At 41.6% G+C, this 23,267-nt stretch overlaps 1 protein-coding gene and 1 pseudogene across 2 annotated transcripts in view; one reads left to right on the forward strand and one right to left on the reverse strand.

Annotated features, from left to right (window-relative positions):
* Window positions 1–23,267, reverse strand: part of HMGB1 (high mobility group box 1) — a 154,982-nt gene that overhangs the window by 82,994 nt on the left and 48,721 nt on the right. The window lies entirely within an intron of this gene.
* LOC103214227 (tyrosine-protein phosphatase non-receptor type 2 pseudogene) lies at window positions 7,935–9,824 on the forward strand (annotated as a pseudogene).

A 23,267-nucleotide genomic window follows, 5' to 3' on the forward strand; every position in this document is an offset into this window, starting at 1 on the left:
TTCCCTGTCATGTCTTGTTTCAGTTCTTTTTCTTCTGTTTGCATTGATTTCCATTTCAGCTGGGCAGCTTTCCCCAAATGCATGGTGATCCTTGGCTACCTAGTCACATTTGAGAGGGAGGCATTTAAAATGCTGATGGATGTGAGGCTGAGCGGGGAGGGCTGCTTGAGCCCAGGAGTTCAAGGCCAGCCTGGGCAACACAGTGAGACCCCATCTCAAAACAAAACGACCACAACAAATGCTGACTCTAGGTGAGGGTGCTGTCACTGGGTGATGAATTAGAGTGCCAACTGCTCTATTGGGAATAACTGAATATTATTATTAATAGGAGTATTATTCTGTTATTCACATAAATTTGGCAGCATAGTTTTGTCAGAAAGGAATCCTCCAACCTGGGTGCCATGTAATAGAAGAGGCTGACAGATCTCAGCAGTCACTTGAAGAATTCTACTCACTTTTCCTGTTTTTCTGCAAGAGAATCCATCCCATCCTCAGCAGTGTCCAGTATTCCTGAGTCTAGAGCTTCACTGTCCAATATGTCACCCACTAGCCATATGTGGCTATTTGAATCAAAATTAAAACTAAACTTCATTTCCTCAGTCACACTGGCCATATTTCGTGTATTTTTGTTTGCGGGTTTTTCTCGAGACAAGGTCTCACTCTGTAACCCAGGCTGGAGTGCAGTGGTGCAATCATGGATCACTGTGGTGCAATCATGGATCACTGTAGCCTCAACCTCCTGGGCTCAAGAGATCCTCCTACCTCAGCTTCAACCTCCTGCGTAGCTAGGACTGCAAGTGTGTGCCACCATGCCCAGCAAATTTTTGTGTTTTTTTTATAGAAACAGGTTTTCACCATGTTGCCTAGGCTGGTCTTAAAATCCTGGGCTCAAGTGAACCACCCACCTTGGCCTCCCAAAGTGTTGGGCAGGTGTGAGCCACCATGTGTGGTCACACTGGCTACATTTCAGGTGGCTACTGAGCCATTAGTTGGACAATGCAGATATAAAGTACTTTCATCATCACGGAAAGTTCTATGGCACACTGCTGGAGACTAAACCTCAAGTTTTGTTTGTGTTGAGACGGAGTCTTGCTCTGTTGCCAGGCTGGAGTGCAGTGGTGCGATCTCAGCTCCCTGCAATCTCTGCCTCCCAGGTTCAAGCGACTCCCCTGCCTCAGCCTCCCGAGTAGCTGGGACTACAGGTGTGCACCACCACGCCCGGCTACTTTTTTGTATTTTAGTAGAGACGGGGTTTCACCATGTTGGCCAGGATGGTGTTGGTCTCCTGACCTCGTGATCTGCCTGCCTTGGCCTCCCAAAGTGCTGGGATTACAGGTGTGAGCCACTGCGCCTGGCCAACCTCACGTTTTATACTTGGGGAGAAGTGGTTTCCTAACTACACTCTTGAGGATGGAAACTGGAAGTGTGATTTTTCTTTCTTTTTTTTTTTTTTTTTTTAGAGACTGGGTCTTCCTCTGTTGCCCAAGCTATAGTTCAATGGAACAATGAAAGCTCACTGCTGCCTTAACCTACTGGGCTCAAGTGGTGCTTCCAGTTCAGCCCTTCTGAGTAACTGGAACTACAGGTGGGTGCCACCATGCCCAGCTAATTTTTGTAGTTTCTTTAGAGATGGGGTCTTGCTATGTCGTCCAGGCTTGTCTTGAACTCCTGGCCCCAACTGATCCTCCTACCTCAGCCTTTCAAAGTGCTGGGATTACAGGCATGAGCCACCATGCCCAGCCCAGTTTAGTTATTCTTTATACAATATTTCATTAATTATTGAATTTTCAGTCCTACTCTGAATCCACCTTTAGGGGTATCTGAAGGCTCCCCTTTCTTGAAACTTGACTCTTACCCACCCCCCCCCAAACAACACACACATTTGTAGGTGTAGGTTTCGTGCTGTTAATTACCACTGGTCCATGTGTCTCCCATCTTTCAAAACATTCTTTATCCCTATCCTACTCCTTCAGCATTACTGATGGGTTTTCGGCAAGTAGCAGAGATAATGTGTGTGGGCCATGCCAAGCCTGAAGTCCTCCTGAGATGTTATTCACATAACTGATGACAAAGGCAATGGGGAAAAAGCGTTCTGCTGCTTAGCTTTGTCAGGTTTTGTCCAAGGTTTGCTTAGTTACAGTTTTAAGAAATTTTATCGTCTCTGATTTCTTTATATTCCATTGTTTTATTCTTTTCCCAAATATTATTTGAGAACATACTAAAGGTAAGGCACTGCTCCAGTTGTAAGTTTTCTCACTTTACCCTCTCGTTTCATAAAAAATATTGTTGCTAAACATTTTCAGTGAAAGTTTAACAATTATGTATATTGGCAAAACCTCATGAACCAAATACAGGGCAAACTTATTTTCAACTGACTAAGGATTGGTTTCCTTTACCCACAGCCTTAAGCAGAGTCAGGAGCTGAGCCCGTTCTATAGATGCTAAACCTCAGCCAACCTTAAGACCTGTGAGTATGAGAACACATACGTGTTAATACAAACCATTGAGTTTGGGGTGGTTTGCTACAGAGCAGTATGTTGTCTGTCTAATACTATGGGGAAAGAGTACTTACAAACAGGACTTTAGATTTTTTTTTTTTTTTAATATAAAGATATGGCTAGGCGTAGTGGCTCACTTTGGGAGGCCGAGGCTGGTGGATCACTTGAGATCAGGAGTTTGAGACCAGCCTAGCCAACATGGTGAAACCGTTTCTACTAAAAATACAAAAATTAGCCAGGCATGGTGGCACACGCCCGTAATCCCAGCTACTTGGGAGGCTGAAGCAGGAGGACTGCTTGCACCCAGAAGGCAGAGGCTGTAGTGAGCCAAGATGGTGCCACTGGACTTCAGTCTGAGCAACAGAGTGAGAGAGACTCAAAAAAAGATATGGGTTAGTCGCCTATGTTTAGGAGAAAATAAAAATTATCATTCTACAATATAAAATGCTATTTTATCGCTTGTTGCATTTTATCTAATGGTGTTTTTCTAGGAAAATTTACAATAGGAATACCACTGTGTTTCAGGTTTTAAAATGGTCATAAGCACCTGATAGAGTTTGACTGTGTCCTCACCCAAATCTCAACTTGAATTGTAGTTCCCATAATCCCCACGTGTTGTGGGAGGGACCCAGTGGGAGGTAACTGAATCATGGGGGTGGTTATTATCATGCTGTTCTTGTGATACTGAGTGAGTTCTCATGAGTTCTGATGGTTTTATAAGGGGCTTCTCCCCCTTTTGCTTAGCACTTCTCCTTCCTGCCGCCATGTAAAGAAGGACGTGTTTGGTTCCCCTTCCGCTGTGATTGTAAGTTTCCTGAGGCCTCCCCAGTCATGCTGAACTGTGAGTCAATTAAACCTCTTTCCTTTATAAATTACCCAGTCTTGGGTATATCTTTATTAGCAGCATGAGGATGGACTAATACAGCACCTGACGTAGGAAACTAATATTTTCCTTTCATTTGAAAAGGATATTTCATTAGTAAACAGCATCTATTACACAAATTACATCAAGATCTGTGTGCCTCTTTCCAAAAGATAAATTACAAGCTTTGTTACAAAATAAGAGTATGCGGTTTGCAAAATTCTTATGATGGGAGCCCTTCTTTGCCCAGAATTATGCCTGCTTGCCTCTTAATGCTTCCACTGAATTATGACGAGATGTCACTCAGAACCTATAGTTTCTGCCCTGGGAGACGTGTAAGAATGTCAGAACACCTCTCCATGGTATCAGGTGCCTACAGAGCTTTGCTGTGGATTATGGACCAATTCCTCAGTATCTGTTCTTAAGACCAAATGAACCACACTGTCTTGGAAGTGCTGGTCTTGGACAGTAAAGGGCATTGTGCAGACAGCTGGAAGCAGTCCCTATTAACATTGTCCCTGATAGTGAATAAAGGGACAGCGTGAGTTCCTTTGGGCTGTTTTCTTTCTTGATGTACTGAAACTTTAGTTTCAATGGAATCAAAAGAATCAGAGATGCTGGGTGCAATGCCTCACACCTGTAATCTCAACACTTTGGGAGGCCAAGTAGGAGGATCTCTTGTGCCCAGGAGTTCAACACCAGCCTGGGCAACAGAGTGAGACACCATCTCCACAGAAAATAAGAAAAGTAGCTGGTCATGCTGGCATACACCTGTGGTCCCAGCTACTCAGGTGCTCACTTGGGTGCAGGAGGTCAAGGCTGCAGTGAGCCGTAATTGTGCCACTGAACTCCAGCCTAGATGACAGAATGAGATACTGTCTGAAAAAATCAATCAATCAATCAGAAATGTCTGACTAGATTGGGGCAGCATCTCTGTATTTGACAGATCCTAAAACAACTTAGTAATAAACTCTATTACTCTTATAGTACTAGTGATAGTGTTTAGAGTAATAAACAGAGTCTCACACTGTTGCCCAGGCTGAGAGCAGTGCACAATCACAGCTCACTGCAGCCTTGACATCTTGGGCTCAAGTGGTCCTCCTGCATCAGCCTCCTGAGTAGCTGGGACTACAGGTGCAGGCCACCATGTCTGAGTAATTTTTGTATTATTATTATTATTATTATTATTATTATTATTATTATTATTATTTTTGTAGAGACAGGGCTTCACTATGTTGCCCGGGCTAGTCTTGAACTCCTGGTCTCAACAGACCCTCCTGCTTTGGCCTCCCAAAGTACTGGGATTATAGGCATGAGCCACTGTGCCTGGCACAAACACGAATTGTTTTTTTTTGAGATGGAGTCTTGCTCCGTCTCAGCCTGTACGCCAGGCTGGAGTGCAGTGGCGTGATCTCAACTCACTGCAACCTCCGCCTCCTGGGTTCAAGCAATTCTCCTGCCTCAGCTTCCTGAGTAGCTGGGATTACAGGCACCCACCACCATGCCTGGCTAATTTTTATATTTTTAGTAGAGATGGGGTTTTGCCATGTTGGTCAGGCTGGTCTCGAACTCCTGACCCCAGGTAATCTGCCTGCCTTGGCCTCCCAAAGTGCTGGGGTTACAGGCGTGAGCCACCATGTCTGGCCACAAACACTATTTTTTAAAGCATGTGTTGTTAGATTCTTTTACAAATTAATATTCGAACTCATTAGAAAGACTCTGGAATATGTGTATGTGTGTGTACTAGTTTTTAAAATCCTGTATTTTCCTTAACAACATTAAATTGAAACTCATTACAAAACAAAGGTTAATACTAGTGCTGTCATGACTATCAAGAGCTATGATATCCTTTTAGGAAATCATGTATGTTCATTTGTCCATTTGTTTGTTCATATATGTGAAAGTTACAGAATACTGACGTTGTGCGAGGGACCAATCTAAACACTGGGAACACAAAGGTGGGTGGCTTTCAGGGGACTATCTAAAGTCCAAAGAGGAAAGCGGATAACAAGAAGTTATTACCAGTGTGAGCACTGCTAACGACTGAATGGAGTGAGAGTACATAGCCTCCCTGACATAGTGGGGAAGGATGTCAAAGGAAGGCTCTTAGACATAGAATCAAAATCAAGTCCTGGTGTTTGTCGTATTTCCTTGATGTAGGGATTCTCTCTCTATAACTACCTATCATTCATTTGCCTCTTTGCTCAGTTCACCACCCGCCAAAGGAACTGCTCCGATGCCGAGTGACCCTCTGATGACACACTTGGGCCACCTCCTCTTTTGCCTGTGTGTTTGCAATATCTAGGTGAGCTTGGCTTTGGTACCATATCTGTTCTGTCATTCCTGCTCCAAAGCATAAGACTCACTCCCAAGAGGGAATTTCTGCATTTGAAAATTCAAGTTGTATGAAATATAAATGTTTCCTACTTTGTACGTTCTTTAAATTCATGTGTCATATATTACATTTACTAAGAAGGAGAAATACTTGTACTTTCGAAACTGAGAAAACTAGCTGGTGAAAGACAAAACTGACTCTAAACCCATCTGATAGATTCTAAAAAGTGAAGGTACTTTAAGTGGCACTACCCTGGCACATGTTCACTTTGGATTGCCAGGTAAACCAGTCCAACAGGTGTTAGGAGACAGATGTTCACCAAATGCTTAGCCCTCAGGGAGAAAACATTAACAAAACATACAACATAGTTCCCCTGAGTATCAGCAACTGAAGAAAGCATTTTACCATCTACTATCATGATTTCTAAACACAGGTTAAAAAATTTTGTTGAATACCTACTATACTGCAAGCAGTACTAGTTATGGTGATAAAAGATAAATAAACCCCTGATGTACAAACTAAACACCTTAATTCATTATTTCATGGTTAAATACATTCTAAAACTAAACTTTTTCCTCCACAAGTCTTCCTTCTCTTTGGGGTTTAAAAGACTCATCCCTGAACTGAACCGAGTCCGTCTTCTTAGGAACTCACTGAGTGTAGGGGATTGCCAAGTCCTGTTGACTCTTCTGCCCTCTGCAGTTTCAAAGCTGTCTTCACTTTATCTTTGGCACCATTTTCCTGTAGGCCTACAGAATCTGTCACCTTAACTACTGTAATAACATAAAAACTCATCTTCCTGCCACAGTGTTGGGCCTTTCTAATCCATTCTTATTAAACTGCTGCTAAAGTGACCATCTAAAACACAAAAAGATGCATGAAATTATTCAATGTCACCTAGGCCTTCAGGATGCAGCCCAACACTCTAGCATAGATCACTCCCTTCTCGTCTCATTTTTGTTTTTTCTCTATCATGAGCATTTATGTCCCACGGTGTCCCACTAACCACTGCAATTTATTTACTTTTCGTAGAGAGAGGGTCTTGCTCTGTTGCCCAGGCTGGAGTGCAGTGGTGTGATCATAGCTCGTTGCAGCCTCGAACTCCTGGGCTTAAGCAATCCTCCCACCTCAGCCTCCTGAGTAGCTGGGACCACAGTCATGTGCCGCCATGCCTGGCTATTTAATATTGTATTTTTTTGTAGAGATGGGGTCTTGCTCTGTTGCCCAGGCTGGTCTCAAATGATCCTTCTGCCTTGGCCTCCAAAGTGCTGGGATATAGGTGTAAGCCGTTGCGCCTGGCCAACTGCTGCAGTTTAAAAAATGCCCCAAGTGTCCTCAGGTGTTGCTGTCCCTCTCACAAGCCCATCCCGGACTGCTCTTCCCCAACCCCTGCCCACGGCCTTCAATTAATTAACTTTCTCCCCTCCTTTTTTTATTTCAGAAAATTTAAAAAAGTTATAAGATTAGTGCAATAAACACATACATGCCCTTTACTTATATTCACCAGTTATTAACATTTTGTGACATTTGTGTTCACCTGCTTTTCCCCATCCCCAAATATTTACTGTGCTGAATCATTTGAGAGTAAGTTGCAGACATTAGGACACTTTACTCTTAAATTTTTCAGCACGTTTCTCCTAAAAATAGGACACTCTCTTACATAACCACAATGATCATACTTAGGAAACTTAATATTGAAATACTAAAATTTAATTTGAATATAGAGCCGATGCTCATATTTCTCCCCAGTTGGCTGACTTCTATTTATCTTTCAAGACTAAGCTCTAGAAAAATGACCTCCCTTCTCCCCACACCCCCTCTCTGTCCACACACAGAATACAGTGGGTATCTCCCTTCTATACTTTTACTACCTCTTAGTATACTTCTATTGAAGCACTTAGAACACACTATCACATTGTCTATTTTCTTTTCCGTAGTATCTGAAACTCAGTTAGACTCATTTTAATTCTTCTTTCACTTCATATACTACCCAGCATTCGCTGGTGACTGAATGGATAAATGAATGAATGCATGCATGCATGATGAGACATTGAAGATTCTCATTCCACTCTCTCATTATAACTGGTCATGTGTCTCTCAACATTCTGGGCAATAGACCACGTGTTCTCAATTTCACCTCTTATTTCAAACACTGCGGTGGTGCCTAGGCCTGCGTGGTGGGCTTCTTGCATCTTGTGCGGATGCAACCTCACAGCACCTGCTTCTGGCCTCTGCCCCGGGTTTCTGGCCCCAGGGCTATGTTGGAGCTGTGACACAGGAGTCCCATGGGAACCACTTGGTACTTGGGCATGGACAATCTGGCAACGGGGGACAGTTAAGGCCTGTAAGCTTGCCCTCGACCACTGAGGGACAGGAGCGCATAGAAAAATGCTTGTCTCATTTTTAGCCCAGGGTGGCCGATTCTGAGATACACGTTAAAAGGTTCCTCAGAAGCTCCCACAGGATCAAGTAGCAGACATTCATAATGTTTGCTAATTTGAAAGGGACCCTTGGGTTGGCTTTCTCTCCTTCCGGGGGGTCATTCTTCTGTCTTATCAGTCTATTCCTTGGTGTCACATTCCCAAATAAACTCCCTACCTACCTCCAAGTTGTCTGTACAGGCTTTGCTTTCGGGAGCGCCCAGACTAAGACAATGTGGTAACGTAAAACACCAGCAGCCTGGGAGCCAGACAGACCTGACTGCTAAACCAAGTTTGCTCATTCACTAGGCCATCACCTCGGGCACATAATTTAACTTCTCTCAGCCTCACTTTCTTCACTTTATAATGAATATAATACTTTATAGGAGTATGGTAATTACTTTATAGGAGTATGATAATTAGAAATTTACCATATATACACGTGAATAGAATATGTACAAATTCCTTGAGTAATGACTGACTATAATCAACCACACTGGGTGTCTGTCCAGCTTAGGAGCCATCCTCACTCCTCCATTTCTCTTAAGATTTACGACTCGTCCCAGCCATGCCCACCATCATTGAGCGGGAGTGCGAGGAGTTGGATGCTCAGTATTGCTGGCAGCCGCCGTACTTGGAAATTCGAAATGAGTCCCATGACTATCTTCATAGAGTGGCCAAGTTTCCAGAAAACAGAAATCGAAATAGATACAGAGATGGAAGCCCATACGATCACAGTCGTGTTAAACTGCAAAATGCTGAGAATGATTATATTAATGCCAGCTTAGTTGACATAGAAGAGGCACAGAGGAGTTACATCTTAACACAGGGTCCACTTCCTAACATGTGCTGCCATTTCTGGCTCACGGTTTGGCAGCAGAAGACCAAAGCAGTTGTCATGCTGAACTGCATTGTGGAGAAAGAATCGCTTAAATGTGCACAGTACTGGCCAACAGATGACCAAGAGATGCTGTTTAAAGAAACAGGATTCAGTGTGAAGCTCTTATCAGAAGATGTGAAGTTGTATTACACAGTACATCTTCTATGATTAGAAAATATCAGTAGTGGTGAAACCAGAACAATATCTCACTTTCATTACACTACCTGGCCAGATTTTGGAGTCCCTGAATCACCAGCTTCATTTCTCAATTTCTTGGTTAAAGTGAGAGAATCTGGCTCCTTGAACCCTGACCATGAGCCTGCGGTGATCCATTGTAGTGAAGGCACTGGGTGCTCAGCACCTTCTCTCTGGTAGACACTTGTCTTGTTTTGATGGGAAAAGGAGATTATATTAACATTAAAAAAGTGTTATTGAACATGAGAAAATACCGAATGGGTCTTATTCAGACCCCAGATCAACTGAGATTCTCATACATGGCTACAATAGAAGCAGTAAAATGTGTAAAGGGAGATTCTAGTATACAGAAACGGTGGAAAGCACTTTCTAAGTAAAATTTAGCTCCTGCTTTTGATCACTCACCAAACAAAGTTAACGACTGAAAAATACAATCGGAACAGAATTGGTCTAGAAGAAGAAAAACTGACAGGTGACCGATGTACAGCAAATGCAAGATACAATGGAGGAGAACAGTGAGAATGCTCCACGGAAATGTATTGGAGAGGGCAGAAAGGCCACCACAGTTCAGAACGTGCAGCAGATGAAACAGAGGCTAAATGAGAATGAATGAAAAAGAAAAAGGCCACGATAGGCACCTGATGTTCATGACTTGAGAATATTCTGGAGCTATACATTTTGAACCATTGATGTGCAAAGCCAGACCTGAAGCCCACTCCTGACACTAAAGTGAGGCTTGCTAACCCTCTAGATTGCCTCACAGTCATTTGTTTACAAAGTAAACTTTACATACAAGGCATGAGGAGCACCCACCAGCAGAAGACTTTGCAGAGCCTTTCATTGGATGTGTTGTTAACTGTTTTTAATGCTTGTATGAAATACAGAAATATGTAAAACAAAAATTAGGAGAGATTCCTTTGTATTGTACTGCCATTCCTACTGTATTTTTATACTTTTTGGCAGCATTAAATATTTTTGTTAAATAGTAAAAAAAAAAATTTACTACTCATCCCATCAGTTTCCTGGGGATGGGTTCATATACTCACATTTTTACTAGATTTTGTGACTATTAGCAACCACAATTCTAACTACTGCATTGACTATTACACTAATATACAGAATACACAATGCCTAGAATTATTTTTAAAAATAATCATCCTAAATGTACAAAAAGACAAACCACATTTCTATAATATATTGTCTAAATTTCAGGAAGAAATTCTCAACCTTTGAATGAGACACTTAAGAAAACTAGGTATCAATATCTCATTGGAATATGTTGTTTGGTTTATACCTCAGATTTTCAAGGCTTTGGGACCTCAAAAGTAGTCCTTATTTAAAAACTTCTACTCGTAACCGTAGTCTCCATTGTCAAAAACGAATGTATAAGGATTATGATGCTTGAAATATTAATCTGTATGGATCTGACAAGATACTCCAGGTTGCTTATATGCTTAGTGGGAAATGAGAATTATTCAAAAGAAAAATTCTACTTTCCCAATAGGAGAAGTGTCCAAAAGTTTCAAAGAGCTCAGAACAATCAGTTTTTGGATGCTTGCTGCCACGGCTGTCAATAAGCAGGAAATAGCAGTAAGTCTTCAGAGAGAAAATTCATTAAAACAAGTCATTGAGGCTGGGCGTGGTGGCTCACGCCTGTAATCCCAACACTTTGGGAGACCGAGGTGGGCAGATCACCTGAGGCTGGGAGTTCGAGACCAGCCTGACCAACATAGCGAAACCTTGTCTCTACTAAAAACACAAAAATTAGCCAGGTGAGGTGGCAAGCAACTGTAATCCTGGCTACTTGAGCCCGAGAGGTGGAGGTTGCAGTGAGCCGAGATCCTGCCATTGCACTCCATCCTGGGCAATGACATTTGAAATAACTTGTTCAAAAAACAAAAAACAAAGCAAGTCACTGATAGTATGACAAAGAGACATCTGCATCCCATGTCTATTGCAGCACTATTCTCAAAAAGCAAGATATGGAGTCAACCTAGGTGTGCAACAACAGATGAATGAATGAAGAAAATGTGATATATACACACTATGGAGTATTATTCAGCCATAAAAAAGAGTGAAATCCCATCGTTCATGGAATATAGATGAAACTGGAGGACATTATTTTAAGTGAAAAAAGCCAGGAACGGAAAGTTAAACAGTGCATGTTCTCACTCGTATGTGAAAGCTAAAAAAAGTTGATCTCATAGAAGTAAAAAGTAGGACAGAGGATACTAGAGGCTGGGAAGGGAGAGTGACAGAGAGATTTGTTAAAAGATACAAAATTATAGCTAGATAGGAGAAATGAGTTCTAGTGTTCTACAGCACTGTAGAATGACTATAGTTAACAATAATGCAATGTATAGTTTCAAATAGCTAGACGGATATCGCACATTCTCAACACAAAGAAATGATAAACATTTGAGATGGTGGATGTGCTAATTACCCTGATCTGATAACTATAAGTTATATGTATGGAAATATAATTATGTGCCCTCAAGAATATGTACAATTGCTATTTGTCAATTTAAAAAATAAATTTAAAAACTATCATTGAATCCTTAAGATGCTAAAGTTAATTTACTTATATAACAAATTAAAAAATTTCTTATGCTAATGTTTTTCAAAAAGTATAGCTTTTATGACTTTATATAAATATATCTAAAATAATAATTGTATGATATGTTTTTGTAGTCTAATAAAATTTGCACTGAATTCCAATTTTTTAAGGGTATCTTTTCCATGTTTTCATCTTTATTTTTATATGGGAATTTCTAACTAAAAAAAGTTGCTCCTCAAGTTCTAGCAGTTGACCCTAAAAGTAACCAATGTGATCCTCAACACAAGTTCCAGAACTAAAAAGAATGCCTAGTCTATGTTCCTTTGCATTTTTATGTTATTTAAATGTCTGTCTACCTGGTGCCCTTGATTAGGGAGCAAGCCTCCGAGGGTCAAGACCATGTTTCATGTCTTTGTGGCCCAGTGCCTAGCACAGAGCTCTGTCCATATCTGCACTCCAATAAATGTTGACCTAAGACTCTCACACTTGTAGATTCACCTTGTAGTTAAAAGGGCTTTGGAGGTCATCCAACCCATTCCCTTAACTCTCCATCCTACTTCACCAGTAACCAGCTTTTGCAAGACACTTCCAGGGGAAGAGTCTATGCCGAGACAAATGATTTCATTAACCATCGCAAAGCTAATTGTCACCTGATTCTTACTTAAACTTGGTCCAACCTTGCCTCTTTTTAGTCTTTGACTGAATGGCTCTAGTTCTCACCTAAAGAGTTATGTGAAATCCAGTTCCAGAAAGAGAAGGGGACGTTGAGAGGAAAGAGCGAGACAGGGCACAGGATAGACTTGAGCCTCAGGTCTATCAATCCGATACGTGTTCACGTGGTTTCTGACTCTAGAACAGTCATACAGTGTCCCTGAGGTTCCTGTGCTTGGCTCCCTCCTTTTTTCACATGTCTGGCATCTCTTGTGTATGCCTGAGAAGGATCCATGCTAAAATTGTAATGACATATATACCTAAATTAGCAGCATACAACTTCCAAAAACCGAGCCTATGCAAGAGCTATTAAAAAAAAAAAAAAAAGGATAATGAAGAGAACAGGATTTGAGTTGCTGCTTCTTGTATTTCCCTTGGAGCCTTCCCAGGCAAATATGGATCAGAAAGCTTTTCTTGTCAATTCTAATTTGTGGTAGTCTAGAAATTTAACCCTTGCTACTTTGATCGCCTGATTACATCTTTCAATGGAAAGGTAAAAATGATAAAAGAAAACAATATTCTAGATACTCTGTTCTCTGTAATTTGATGCAATTCAGTTTATATTCACTTGGCAAAAGTGAACAGTGCTGAATTTTAAGAACTAGTGTCTATATCTTACATCTCATTCGTAGCCAAAAGTGTGGAGTTTAAAACCATTTGCTCACCAAGACCTCAGCAGAATTTTTTTTCAAAAAATAATTGAAATGAAAACATAAATCATGTAAAAAAGATTTTTTTTTTTTTTTTTAAGATGAAAAAATGTTCAACCTTACTGGCTTTAGAGAAATAGGCAATAAAATGTCTGGGCTTTTTAGCAATAATCCTAGTTGTTAGTGAAACACCAAGTCTGTCTCTAACAGCCATGGGCTATGAAACCTTTGTTTTTCCAAAGACATTCTGACAGATACAATCAAGTGTCCCACAGATACTGCAAATGTTGATCCTCAAAACCACAGGAGCTTTCTTTCCCTATTCCCCTAGAGCAAGTATGATCCTGAACTTGTTAGAAATGCAAATTCTTGGGCCCCACCCCAGACCTACTGAATCAGAAACTCTGGGAGTAGGGCCCAGAAATGAGCTTTTCACAAGCCTCCAAGGGATTCTGATGCATGGTAAAATTTGAGTACCACCAATACCTCAAAAGGAGATGGATTATAATCTCCTTGGGGGCAAGGACCAAGCCTGTTGAAGGTTAACCCTGGCTCGTGACTCATAGTAGGTGTTCAGAATGTGTTGAATGAATAAATGATCTGTACACTTTTCCAGAAAACTCTGAATCTATAGTTACTTTCAATTTTAAGAATATCTTTTGAGGACTTCTCTAGAAATAGGTGAGTCCGTTTCTCACATTGCCAAATGTACCTGGGGTGGAGGTTGGGGGTGGAGGAAAAATCGTCCCTGTTGAGAAGCACTGCCTTAGATCATTCCTTACCAAGGTAGGTTAGGCACTGGCCTCATTCCAAGGCCAGTTGTTTCCTGTGCTTCTAGAGTGGCTAGGGAAGCAACACTGTGGGAGAACCGTTTCCTCACCATTAACAATGGTCATTTACAAGACCATGGCCTATTTTACAGGGTGAACTCCCAATCCCAGCAAGATGGCCCGAGTTTCAATGCTGGTTTACTAGTTTTGCTTCCTTGGGCAGTGAATTTAAATAACCTGTCAAAAGAATGAGGTGATAGAGGCCAGACTCAAACCAACTGTGTACTCTGTCCACACCTCTTCAGCAATATGGCATATCACAAAGTAGTGTTCAGAGATGTGCGTGTAGTAGGCTGCCTGCTCTAACACATGAGATCTAAATTTAGATAGCCACATAGGGAAATCGGATTTTAAGAAAGCGGATGGAATTCAGCTGCAAATAGATGGACACCTGGAATTCTGGGAAGTTCTAGCTGCTGCTGCTCAACTAAGGCATAACTGAACTCAAGATTTACAAAAATGTATTTCAGCCCAAGTATCTCCATAACTACTAACAAGGGACTGAGGAGGAGACTGTATATTAAAAGGCTAAAAATATCTACACTTGGAAATAGCAGATTGTGAAAGGGTATGTGACTGACAATTATTAAATAATAAAGAGTATGACTAAGATGAATATGCATTCATTCACCAAAATCTCATATTCCCAAAAAGCAGGAAAGGTAGTACAGTGAGATGGATGATGCCTTCACATGACTCAGATGTCATGTGTTTCTCACCATTGAGACTGGATCAGACCCCGAAGGCACCCCCTCCCAGCATTTACCAGAATGTGTGTGTAACTACAGTGATTTGTATAATTATTTGATTGTTTCTCTTGTATCCTGTACCAATGAGGGTAGAGACTGTATCCCACTTATCACTGCAGCTTCAGGATCCAGTTTCATAAACATTTGTTGAATGAATGAATAAGAAAAGAGGACACCCCCAAAGAGGCTGCAAGGGAAAAAGCTAGAAAGACAGAAGCATGAGGAAAAATTAGGGTCATATAAGTCAAAGGAGGAAAAAAGTTCCATGGTGGGGTGCTCAGCAGTGTCTAATACCACGAAGGCATGAAGTAGGATAAAGGTTAGAAATTAGCCTTTGGTTTTGGCTAATATGAAGCTTATTGGTAACCTTAGAAAGAACAATTCCATCAGAGAACAGAAGCTAATTGCAGTGGGTTGAGTCATCAAGGAGGCATAAGGAAGTAGGGCTACCCAATTACAAGCTACTCTTTCAGGAAGCTCAAATCTGAAGGTTAGGAGAATTAGGCCAGTAGCTAGAAGGAAATGTGGAGTTGAGGGGCTGTTTTTCCTCCCAAGGGGTATAAAGGTGTAACATTAGATGAAACTACTTGAGACAAAGGCCAATATCAATAGAGAAGTTAAAACGCATGCCTCAAGATTCGGGGAAGGGATGGGGTTGGGCTTAAAAAGGTAGGAGCCTATTTCTTACCCTAGGAGAGAGAATAAAGAAGAAAGGATAGGTTCCCATGGAGATAAATTTCTAAGTGTTGAGGAAGAGGCTCAGAAAATTCTAGCATGATAGGCTCACTTTTTTCTTTTTCCATGAAGGAGATGGCAAAGTCAACTGACAGGAGAAAGGTGACAACACTGACGGGTTGAAGAACGATGGACATTTGAAATAACTTCTTAGACCAGTAAAGGCTGGAGTTCATAAATCAGAACTGACTTCAGGTTATATACATTTTTCTCCAGCAGCATAAGATAACAGAGCGAGGTCTGCAGAAACGAAAGAAGGGTCAGACGAGGATAGCTGGAGCTAGTGCAAGGAGGGAAGCACCACGGTGGGAGCCAGGTACTCCCTGGATTTATAATTTCCACTGAATTCCAACAATAGAAGGGCTCTAAGCAGGAGAGTGACAGATTTCAGAAGACTAGGACACATTTGGTAAGAAAGTTGGAGGAAAACTTGACTCTGGAATCAGGGCAGCCAATAGACAGCAGTATTTTCACAGAGGAAGGAATGGTCAACAGTGACTTTCTAGTCTGAAGCTCAGGAGGAGGAGGCAACTTTACCTGATGGTATGAAGATCACGGAGGTAGCTGAGATCACCTAGCCTGTGTGTGTCGAATGAGAAGAGAAGAAAGACGAGGAGTTCCTGAGGAGTACAGACTTTAAGTGGGGCTGTGGTGACAACACAAGAAGAGAGGCTTGCAGAGGAGACTGAGCAGCTGTCACGAGAGGGGTAGGATGGTGGACTTGGAGAAGACACAGAAGATGTTCTTAAACGAACGACACTGCTGCCAAGGAGTCAGCCAGTTGGTGACAAGGAAAGACCCTGTTGCAAGAAAAAAGTCAGTGTAGTAGGAACGATGACAGATGACACTAGGTTGAAGAGTGGCAACAGAGGGTAGATCACTCTTCTGAGACACTGAAGAAGTGTAGTTAGAAATAAAGGGGAGTCGCCAGAAAGGAATTTGTGGCTAAGCAAGAAGTTTTCTTTAAGATTGAAGATACGTAAGCATGATTTAAATGCTGCTGGGATGGAGTGCACAGACCTGGAAGACAGAAGAGAAAGCGGGTCATCAAGAGAGTGGAATTTACTGAAATGAGAGAGGAAAATCCCATCCACAGGAAATGCAGACATGATGGAGGGGCCAGAAGGACAGTGAAACATCAGCAACTGGTCCCCCAACTTCTGAGAGAATGTGGAGATATCATTAGGCAAAGGACTGCATCATCTCCTGGTAAATGATGGAGTCAGAGAAAAGAGTGTCTTATACAGAAGTTGTGATATATTTGGCCTGGCGCAGTGGCTCACACCTGTAATCCAAGTACTTTGGGAGGCCAAGGTGGGCGGATCGCCTGAGGTCAGGAGTTCATGACTGGCCAGGTCAACATGGCAAAATCCCGCCTCTACTAAAAATAAAAGAAAATCAGCCAGGCATGGTGGTGCATGCCTGTAATCCCAGCTACTAGGGAGGCTGAAACAGGAGAATTACTTGAATCCAGGAGTCAGAGGTTGCAGTGAGCCAAGATCACACCACTGCACTCCAGCCTGGGCAATGGAGCTAGATTTGGTCTCAAAAAAAAAACAAAAACAAAAAACAAAAAACAACGTATTTATTATCACTGCATAAATTTCTGTATAAGAAATACTCTCTAATATGAAGTGAATTTATATATAAAATTATATAGAACCACTATAAAATACTCAGAAAGGTTTATAAAATTTATATATAAACTTATGTTTACATATAAAATTCCACGTAAACGACTATAAAATACTCTTATATGAAAAGTATATGAATTAAATTATATATCAACTTACTTTTTATATTACAGTATTTTTGTTACACAGAAGTTTATATAGTGACGATAAATATTTCTCAAGAACGATTTCACATAATAGAAGTGTAAGTTATCCATTTCCAATAGTGAAAAAGAAAAGCAGTCCCACACCCGTGACAGGGCTATGAATGTGAGAGGTTCAAAGACTTCATTCTTAGAGACACTGAGGTCAGGGTATGGCCAACACATCTGAAGTTGATAGAATTGGCGCTGGGTTGGTTGGAGGAGGTACAGCATTACTATTACAATGGCAGACGCTTGGCCTTGATAACTAGCAAATCAGGGGGAAAGATTCTGGTTTCCTTTGTCAGTATCTGAACTAGTGTGTTCCCAAAGGGTGGTGGTAAAGATGGTTTATGGAAGGCACAAGATCAGTAAACCATAAAGGATTGGCTCCAAGAAGGAAGGAAGTAGACCAAGTGTTAATGGCAGTGCCACGTAAAAGCCAGGTCTGGGATGTATGTTCTACATAGTTTAGGGGGTGAAAAAAGCATCAGCCTATAGAGCACAGGGCTTTGAGCCTCAAGTACTGTTAACAGCAGTTTACTAGTCTACAGCAGGAATTATAACTAGTAATTCTAAGGGCAATTACTCAGGCAAGTTTTACTAGAACAAGGAAGCTCTGCTTCAAGGTCAAATCGATTTCTGCATTTATAGAAGTATCTAGATATTCTCTGTTCAAACAATGGGGTAAAATCCCCACAAATTTAATTTCTGATAGAGTGTTCCCCATATTGCCTGGCCAGTAGTGATAATATTGCTTGGCTATTATTAATGAAACATTTCTGTGGTTGGGCGCAGTGGCTCACAGCTGTCATCCTGGCACTTTGGGAGGCTGAGGCAGGAGGATCACTTAACTTCAGGAGTTCAAGAGCAGCCTGGACATCATAGCAAGATCCCATCTCTATAAAAAATTTCAAAATTGGCTGGGTGTGGTGGCAGACACCTGTAGTCCCAGCTACTCAGAAAGCTGAGATGGGAGGATCACTTGAGCCCAAGGAGGTTGAGGCTGCAGTGTGCCGTGACTGTGCTACTGCACTCCAGTCTGTGCAACACAATGAAAGAGACTCTGCCTCAAAAAAAGAAATAAAATAAAAATTAAAAACCTATTTTTTTCTTTTGGTACATTACAGCCATGCACTTCAAAGGCTAGTACAATTATTTTTCTGCAGTTCTATATTTAGATTCTAGCTAAAAGTAACCTAGGACCTTCATGTTGGAGGTGTCTTTGGCAAAACTGTTATGTGAGTGAAACGATTAATCCATTGAGGATGAAGACGCCTCACTGCTAATGAAGATGTGGTTTAAGGATTTTATGCACCTAGTTCATTTATTAACAACTTGTTTAAGCTTTATTAGCTGGGTCTCTACTTTATAACTGTGTTCTTTAATTTACAAGACAATAAAAATTAAAATGGTAAATGGAAAACCTATCTTGCTTTTCAATAAATAATTTAATAACTTCATGGGCATGCTGGCCAAAACATTTTAGCTGTGAAAATAATTTCAATTCACATTTTTTGGAATCAATGCTAAAACGTGACATATTCTCAAAGGAAAAGTGGACAAATGACCAGTTATAGGACGTGATTAAGAAACTAACCGCGGGCCAGGTGCAGCGGCTCATGCCTGTAATCCCAGCGCTTTGGGAGGCCAAGGTGAGTGGATTGCTTGAGCCCAGGAGTTCAAGACCAGGCTGGGCAACATGGCAAAAACCAGGCTCTACTAAAAATGCAAAAAAAAAAAAAAAAAAAAAAAAAAAAAAATTAGCTAGGTAGCTAGGTGTTGGTGGCTCACACCTGCAGTCCCAGCTACTCAGGAGGCTGAGGCATGAGAATCATTTGAACCCAGGAGGCAGAGGCTGCAGTGAGCCAAGATCGCACCACTGCATGCCAGCCTGGGCAAGAGAGAGACTCAGTCTCAAACAAACAAACAAAAAGAAACTAACCACTGCCCCGTGCTTAGAGAGATCTGTTTATCTTTACCACTAAAAACTGTTGGAAGTAAATTTTAGAAGGTTTATAATACCTAAAAGTAATCACTTCTGTCTTATGAAAGGTTCTGCTGATATTTTTCTATTGTGGCCAGTAATGGCAATATTCCAGAAGTCATATTTTAAGGAATATCTTTAGTGGATTCAGCAGTTTTTCAAATATGTACTTTTATCTCTCCAACATTCATGATTGCAATTTATCAAACTGACCTCATGATATAAACTGTACTCTATGATGCCTCATAGTACAGAAACTGGAGGCAGAAAGAGAAGTTGAATGCCTAAGAATCTGTAATTCTAAAACTCAACATAGACCATTCAGCATTAGTGGTTCTAACAATCCCACTGCAAAATGAGTTGATAATGTGGAACACTTTAGTGAACTAAAGCATAAAGAACCATGTCCACCTAATGTAGCAAATTAAAACACATGACAGCTACAATTAATGAAGCACATAGTCCTGGCTGGGCACTATGGTACGTCCTTTACATAGATTATCTCTTAGATTATTAACCCCATTTTAGAGATGAGAACATTTGGGCTCAGGAAGATAAAAATCACAAAATAAGAGACTAAGATTTGAATCCACGTGTGACTGGGTTCATATTAAGCTTCCATTTCTGAATTTATATTAGAGGTCAATAACTCACCTTTGTCCTTTTAAAATAATTTTTGGCTCTGTGACCTACATGGGCAAGCTGTTATTTACAAACAACCCACACATCTAGATGGCCACTGTCTCACCATCCACTTTGACCATCAGGGCTCCTAGTGTGCTATCAAGGGGAATGCTATAATTTTGGAGTTGTAAATCTGAGGGCTTAAGAAAGAAAGAAATTGTAAAAAGCAGGCATTACTCAGGGGCACAGATTGCCAGGCAGATCTGTCATGCTTATGGGTAACCTCCTAGGGCCAAAAATATATGTGCCCAAACTGCCTAAATACTTCCTTTCACTTCATAATACTGCCTGAAATCCTGCCAAATTAGAACTTCATTTGCACTGCTTGTCAATTTTTAACACATAAGCAAATCACCTGGAGATCTTGTTAAAATGCAAATTCTGATTAGGTTAGGTCTGGGTCTGCATGTCTGATACGCTTCCAGAGGACACTGATGCTGCTGGTCCATGGACCACACTTAGAGAAGCAAAAAAGATGTCTGATATTTACTCTCCGGTTGCCTAGCAGGGTTTCTCATTTACGTGAGATCTCTTTGTGCATCATGATGGGAGGGATGAGCTGAAAAGCAGCAAATTAAGAGTGAGTTAAGTGTCTGCCTCACTTCCCTATTATCTGTAATAACTAGGTACGGGCATTGTAGCCTAGGTTGGCCTGTGGCCAACCAGAAAATTCTTTCCAGGGCCATGACCCTTGAGATTACGTTGCAAAGATGCAAGGACAACTCAGAAATAATTTCCAGCACTGGCGGCACTGGGTGTCTGTCAGTGTGCTGGTGGCACGGTCCTATTCAGCTTGTGGCTTACCTGCCTGGCCCGTTTGGTTATGGGCCATTTTCTGAGTACCACGGAGCATCGCCCAGCTGACAAGGGCTTGCACTCCACCCCTGGCGCGCGGAAGGGAAGCGTGGCTGCTAGTAAGCTTGGTGCAAAAGTAATTGTGGTTTTGCCATTCATACTTGATACAGTGAGTCGCTACTTTCCTCAGGTGAAACTGGAACTTGAGGGGACACACTCAAGTTCTCATTATACAGTACTAAGGTTCAAAAATCAGCAATTGTATCAGACACAGGCTCTACAGCAGAGGTCAGCCAACTTTTTCTGCAAGGGGCCAGAGGGCAGATGTTTTTGAGTTTCTGGGCCCCATATGGTTTCTGTTCCAACTATAAACTCTGCCACTGTAGGGCAAAAGCAGCCCTCCACAATCCATACATGAATAGGTGTGTTCCAATAAAACTTTATTTGTGGACCCTGAAATTTGAATTTCATAAACTTTTCATGTGTCATGAAATATTCTTCTTTTGATTTTTTCCCCACCTTTTAAAGTGTGACAAGCCTTTTTAGCCTGTAGGCCATACAGAAACAGGCAGGGGGCTGGGTCTGCTGACCCTTGCTCTGAAGCAATGATATCTTGATCCAGTTTATACCCACAAATTTTTCTCCTTGAAACCATGCATTTAATTCTCATCTCTTCTTACCATGACAACGAGAAGTTATTCTATATAACAAAGAGATTGTACCCACCCAAGTCAGCATTTAGATCATGTCACTGGCTTCCTCAAAATTTTGATCTTTATAAAAATCAATTAAAGCGCCTTAAAAGGTAAGCAGTGATGAAATATATGAAATAATGGGCTAATTAAACATCACCTAAATAGAAAGTGTGAGAAGAACCATAGATGCGAAAAGGAATCATGAAGTAACCAACGTGGAGGATATCTTGGTTTAGAGATTTGATGAACACGAGTTTTGATTTCAAAAAATGTGTGCAATACTCACTGCTTTGGTGGGCAGCTTGCTATGCAAGTTGGTAGAAAAATTTATCCTGAAGTCACAGCTCTCCACCACTCTAGATTTTTCTTGAACTAACTACCATTTCAAACCATTTTAGGTAGAGTTACTAGTTCCAAGTCTCAGGCAAATTGCCCTAGTATTAGCACTGTTCTTTCTGTGGTCACAAGTCAAACTACTGTGGTGAATAAAATTAGATGATTTCTTTAATCTTTCCTTTCTCAACCCCCGTAGTCAATTTCCAGTGCTCCATTCAAAGAAAAACCAAAAATGTCCAGAATATAACCTTATTTTAAAACTCGTTAACCACTGATTTCACTTGTTAACCAAATTTCTTTCTTTTTTTTTTCTTGAGACTGAGTCTCACTCTGTCGCCAGGCTGGAGTGCAGTGGCATGATCTTGGTTCACTGCAAGCTCCGCCTCCTGGGTACTGGTTCAAGCAATTCTCCTGCCTCAGTCTCCCGAGTAGCTGGGATTAGAGGTGTGCACCCCCACACCCAGCTAATTTTTTTGTAGTTTTAGTAAAGGCTGGGTTTCACCATGTTGGCCAGGCTAGTCTTGAACTCCTGACCTCGTGATCCGCCCGCCTCGGCCTCCCAAAGTGCTGGGATTACAGGCATGAACCACTGCGCCCAGCCTGTTAACCAAATTTCTAATCACACACGCTTGAGGCCCAGTAAATGCCTGCTGAAAAGAAGGTAGTGGTGGTGAGGCAATTGAGGGACTAACATACTGATAGCTGCTGAAATCTTCTACAGCTTTCTTGTTAGAACACTCCATCACGGCTCCCAGGCCCACACTACATGAAGGTACTTTTAGCTCCCCTGCTTGCTCTTTATCCAAATATAGTTAGCAAACCCTGGGAACTAAATAGCATCGACACACTTGAAAAAGACAATCGGGCAAATCCCAACTGCTGTGTTCCTGCAGCTAAAGATGAAGACTCGCCCATTGGGCAGGTGCTTAATTGTACCTAGAAAATTAATTTCAATGGTCCCATGACAACGTACGGGCAGTGAAGCTCTAGTGTTCCCCCCGGATGGAATCTTCCAGGATGTACCGTTTCCTATACAGCTCATCCTCCCATTCTTCCAGATTCCGGTTCTTCTCTTACCTAGTGTGTAGTGGGCCAAATGGTGGCCCCCCCCCCCCCCCAAAAGATATGTCCATGTGTTAACCTGGAACCTGTGGATGTGACCTTATCTGGAAAAATGGGGCCAGGTGCAGTGGTGTGCACCTGTAGTCCCAGAACTTTGACAGGCCAAGGTGGGAGGATCGCTGGAGCCCAGGAGTTCAAGACCAGCCCAGGCAGCATATTGAGACCCCTGTCTCTATAAACAATAAAAAATTAGCTAGGTGTGGTGGCATGCACCTGAAGTTCCAGCTACTTGAGAGGCTGAGGCAGAAGGATTGCTCAAGCCCAACGAGTTCAAGGCTGCAGTGAGCTATGATCGTGTCACTGCACTCCACCTGGGTGACAGAGTGAGACTCCCTCTCTCGGGAGAAAAGAAAAAAAGGTCTTTGCAAATGTAATAAAGAATCTTAGATAAGATCATCCTGATTTAGGAT

The sequence above is a fragment of the Chlorocebus sabaeus genome, chromosome 3 (assembly GCF_047675955.1).
Source record: "Chlorocebus sabaeus isolate Y175 chromosome 3, mChlSab1.0.hap1, whole genome shotgun sequence".
Lineage (NCBI taxonomy): Eukaryota > Metazoa > Chordata > Mammalia > Primates > Cercopithecidae > Chlorocebus > Chlorocebus sabaeus.